The 5,673-nt window shown below is 31.1% G+C and overlaps 1 non-coding gene across 1 annotated transcript; it reads right to left on the reverse strand.

Moving 5' to 3' along the window:
- Positions 1-1,009: 1,009 nt before the first annotated feature.
- Positions 1,010-1,171, reverse strand: LOC149376071 (U1 spliceosomal RNA). The gene has a single exon (XR_016293195.1). It is a non-coding gene; the product is annotated as a U1 spliceosomal RNA (small nuclear RNA).
- Between the last annotated feature and the right edge of the window lie 4,502 nt (positions 1,172-5,673).

The raw sequence follows: 5,673 nt of genomic DNA on the forward strand, positions 1-5,673 counted from the left end.
GTAACCTAAGTTAAAATCACTTCCTTCAAATTCCATAATACTGGCCATAACAATTTCATCAAGGCAACTTTTTTTGATATTCTTGCATTTTGTTACTGTATTCTTTATAAAAATACTTTAAAACTTTTTTCTTATGCCCTCAACTTAGAGCCATCTGTCTTGCAACATTATGTATGAAAAAAGTATGAATTAACGAAAAAGCCATGCATTGAGATTATAAGCCATTCTTACTTTTGAGTTCCACATATTAAATGAGTATTGTGTATATAATAAAATTCTTGACAGAACCTTCTGGGTATAAATAATACTATTAACCTTGCAGACTCTTCGAAAGTTCACAAGCTTATCCTTCTGAATTCCTGGAAAAAAAAAACTCATGTAAAAAGCTAGAATGAATGAAGTATGAATACATATGAATAATTGTATAGTACTGATACCAATAAGTCAATTAACTTTTGAGATCGAATTAATAATTTGTTGAAACCATTTAGAAAGAGCAGTTATCTTTGGCACTAAGAGAACAAGTGACAACGTAACCTATATTTTGGCCACAAAAAAATAAACTATACGAGCTATCTTTATTTTGATGGAGAAACTTGTCATTAGTTTTTTTTAACAGAATAGTATTATAATTAATGAAGAGTAATAGAAAAAATGTTCTTAGAAATTACTTACCAATAATGTTAATTATGAATGGCAACAAGCATAGCGCAAAGTTTTCTAAGCCTTTTTGTCCTCGAACAGGAATGCCTGCATGTACGCCCGAGTGGTGGTGCTTAGGTGCTTCTGTAGCTTCTTTTTTAATTGCGCTGCCCCTGTGGACTTGCGCAATGCAGGGATAGCTTGGTTATAGAATCTCCTTGTAGAGTAATGTGATGTGAAACGTTATTTAGAATTCCAATTTGACCGCCACTGATATGTGCTGTGAATGGAGACTATCTGTCTCACTGTCTGTTAACCTACTATAAGTTCTAATTCTAATAAAAAATAATATGTTTGAATTATTTTATCGGGATTGCGCGAACGCATTCCCAGCTACCAAAAATAGTGCGCCCGATATATCCACAATAGGAATAGTCGCAAGGGTCAGCCCAATCATAGTGCAAGGACGGAGCCTCACCCTGGGGGAACCATTTTCGTGATCGTGGTATCCCCAACGCCAGGTAAATATACCGATAACTTTAATTTTACTTCTTCTTATTTACACTACTTGAACACTTCACTTGTGAAACGTTTAATTTTCGACTAAAAAATCCTAGCGGATTCCGGTGGAACCCATCGGACGCCGTTTTGGCTTGGCACTCTCATTCAAATTGGTGCATCTAGTGTTTAGTGCATCACTAGTAAATGAACAGTAAAGATTGAATTTGTGAAAAAGGTTATGCGTTTATTAATTATGTTTAAGTGGAGGAAAGCAAAATAACATGATCTGAACATGTATTCAAATTTTAAATATATCTGGTAACCGTTTTGGAAAAACGAGCAGGTTGATGATGCACAAAAAATTTCCAGATACAAAATTTTGTATATTGACCAATGAAAGTTATTGAAATTTAGTGTTTTTAATAAAATAATTAAGTTAATTAAGTTTGCTTGTAAGAACTGTTTTTAACAAGAGCTAAATATAATACTTCTTATCACAATAGATAACTGTAACAGCTAAAAAAGTGAGATCTTTGTTCTAAATTTGTTAGTAACAATTAATTTAAAATAATTTTGATAAAAACAATATTTTTCTTCTAAGACACTGATACAAGTTAATGTAAAATTTATTTTTAATAACGAATATTTAACACAGATGCGTTAAAACTACCTAATCTGCAGTCAACTGCTTGAAAAAAATGATTTTTTACACTATTTGAAGAGTATTGCCAAGGCTTTTGCAATTGGTTGCGTCTGCACTGAGAGATGGATTTGTACGTAATTAACTTCATGTGTTAACTATTAACTTACTTATAATATGGATCCTGAAACCATACGTATTGTTATAGTTAAAATATCAATAATTCATTCTAATATTTTGCCATGATGCTAATGATATTTTAACTGATAAATTGTGAACTTCGTTTACATTTTTATTACATAGAATTGAGGACTTCACGTAATCTTGTTGTATTGTCATTGCATAATTCATTGTTTTAATGATATTAAAGTAGTAAAAGTATTAAATGTGGCACGTTAACTATTAACATGCCGTCTGTGCACAGCTAGAATTAAAAAAGTCATAAGGAATATGTAAACTAATTTTTTTTAACATACTTGTACTTTGATAGTACACAAATGCTTTTCTCAATGTGGCAAACTTTTTTTTTTAAACAAAAGCTCTTGAATCTATACTTAGATGCAAAAGCTATTAATACTGTGACGAACGAAGCAAGTTAATCAAATTTGCATTACAAAATTTCGTCTTATTTGTTTTTGCAGTCATTCCCATGGCATTACCACGCTGAATTGTTATTGCCCGAATGAATGCTGTCTTATGACTAAATTTCTTGAATATTTCTATGAGCCCAGAACTTTTCTGGTTGGCTCCTGGACAGCTAATATTACACAGTAGGCAACATTTTTTTATTTGAAAAACAGACCCTTCCCAACTATACAGGAAAAATTTGCCTCTCAGCTAAACTTACGATAAGATAACATTTGGTGAAGGTTAAACCTAAATAAAATTTTGGATTCAGTATTTCAATGTGCATATGTATTATTATCGTTATTATAACGACTCTTTAATCTAGATTTGTTTGCAAAACTCTAGAATAGAATAAAAAAGACTAAATTTAATCAAAATACAGCTTCACTCGTTTCTCAAACTTACCTTGTAGTGATCTCACGCTACTGAATATTCAAAAAAGAAATAATAGTATATTACAGTTGGGAAAAGATTTAACGGAAATGTTTCTATTGCATAAATATTGTATTGATGAATAATGACAAGAACTTTTGTTAAACTACAGTACTAGTACATAGAAACTCACAAACAAATATAATCTAAAAGTATTTTTTTACGGATAATACGGATACAGCTGAGAATTTAAGTTATGATTTTTCGAATTTTTTTCGTTTTCTTTTTTAATTGTACTTATGGACAAAAGTGACTTGAGACTGCTGCTGATTTTTTTTGGCTGATCATGGAATAGATGAGTTTCACGATCAATACCAATAATTTTCATTGGTAATCTGAAATCATAAAGTTAAAAATTGTTAAACTTCGACTTCTGCTAGACATAAATTGTTACAACAGAAACTATATGATAAATTACTGGTAGTTGTAAGACACAGCTTAATATAAAAGGGGCAAATTAATTATTCACTATGAATGAAAAGAATGCGTTATAAAAGCGGCAATATATTTACAATGAGTTAGGTATGTGTATGTATATTAGCTGACTAAAGTGAAGACTGACTCTGTGTGCTAAACGGAGGTCATGTATAAAACCTGTCATGCAAAATTACGAGAGCATGTGTAAATATAAAACGAAAAATTTGATAGTTTGCTGGTTGCAAGCTTTTGGTTTTATCATAAGTATAAAGCTATACAAGTATGAAAACCAATACATCAGTTTTTAACTCATTCAAACTCTGCATGAAAAATTGGATGACACATTTTTGTGTATCATGTAAAGGTTCCGCTTGCTATATAGAACAAAATGGTTGAAAATACAGTTTATACTGAACAGAGGATCATGTAAGCTATATATGAACAATTTATGGAAAATTTATGGACTTTGTAACGTCCATAACTCATAGCCCATAAAAAAGTCGAAGGCCTCAAAACAGTATTAATACTACAGCAGAAGCTAGTATGACGTCAACTTTCGTGTATCTTGCACTGTCAAAACAATACCAACGGCTTAGCCTGCTCGACTTTATTTTCAGCTGATGAATAATACGCACACAAAAATGGTTTTACACATATTTTTTAGAATTGATTGCTTATATCCTTTATAAATACTTGCACAGTTTTGCGTTAATTTTGTTAACCATGATAAACATTTTTTCTAGGTAGAGCGTGGTAGGCATTGTCCGTTATCTAGTCAGCTTTGCAAAAAATCGTTGACCATAGCACTGGGTATCATTACTATCATAGTGAATAGAATATTTCTTCTGAAAGAGATATCGACGGTTTGGTAAAAGACAGAGCCAACTCAGATACTTGGTGAAAAAGGAGCCAACTCGAAATTTGGGTTGAAAAAGGAGCCAACTCAGGTTCGGGTTGAAGAAGCAGCCAACTCGGGAGTAATTTTTTTTCATCAAGTTTTGTCGTGGTAGCACTGAAATCCACAATATAGGTATACCTACATAAACGAACAAAGATTTTTCATTAATCCAATGGTTTGGAAAAATAATTTATGTTATTGCAATAGAGTGTACTACACTTATTAAATTATGTGTTTTTTATACGTTATTTATTTTATCTGTTCTTATGTTTGTCTCTCTAATCTGATTTAATAATACCATAATCATCCTTTATTTTATTTTCAAAATTGTTCAAATCATATCGTGCTAAACATCTAAAACAAACATAAAAAATGTAAAGCAAAAGTATTGCAAGTAAGAGAAATTAAAATTACTCCAGATTCTACAATTTACTTTACATACGATTTTGATGAACGATTCCAAACTACGTCTCTGAATTCACACACACTTGTAAATCATGCACTAAACAAAGCATGCAATACAAAAATTCAATTAAATAATGAAAAAAAAGATCTTAGAGATATGTGCCAGAGTGATGTCATCCCACAAGAATATTACAGTTTTTATGAAAATATTATGAAGTAGCGCGCCGCATTGACATACATTTAGTGTATTAATAGTAGAGAAAAATTAAAGATTCCAATAACTGTTCATGCTACAGTTCACAAAAAAAACATTTGTATAGTTAACACAAGTTTTTTTTCATTTAACACGACGTTTGAAAATAAAAAAGTATTTAAAAATTTTTTGAAGAACATTTAAAATGATTTACGTCCATAGTCTGATCATAGAATTACGTCTAATCGCAGCAGACTTGTAAAGTACATAATTTAATGAGTGTAGTACACTCTATTGCAATAACATAAATTATTTTTCTGAACCATTGGATTAATGGAAAATCTTTGTTCGTTTATATAGGTATACCTATATTGTGAATTTCAGTGCTACCACGACAAAACTTGATGAAAAAAAATTACTCCCGAGTTGGCTGCTTCTTCAACCCGAACCTGAGTTTGCTCCTTTTTCAACCCAAATTTCGAGTTGGCTCCTTTTTCACCAAGTATCTGAGTTGGCTCTGTCTTTTACCCAACCGTCGATATAAGCAGATGACGAATTGAAATAATCTTTAAAAAGATTAGGAGAGAAACATTTTTATGGTCAACACTCTCTATTTTAGTCTCATACAAAAACAACTTTGCTATACCAGCAGCTGTCAATAAAATAGATTGACTGGAACAATAAATTTCTAATTAGCAATTAATCAGTAATTAATGAAATTAAAGCGAGAATATACGACAAACCATCCACCTACTGTCACTCAAAGTATTAGTAATTTTTATGATTACATACGTACAAAAAATGTATTAAAAAATCAGTCAACAGATGATTTCGCTAAAAACTTTGCTCAGAATCTGCAATCCTCCGAATATCGATGCCTTCAAAAATTTTTTTTTGCAAGCCTTTGAAAACATGTAT

The sequence above is a fragment of the Copidosoma floridanum genome, unplaced genomic scaffold, assembly GCF_036245765.1.
Source record: "Copidosoma floridanum isolate Cflo_tuat_1 unplaced genomic scaffold, Cflo_Japanese_pri ptg000001l, whole genome shotgun sequence".
NCBI lineage: Eukaryota > Metazoa > Arthropoda > Insecta > Hymenoptera > Encyrtidae > Copidosoma > Copidosoma floridanum.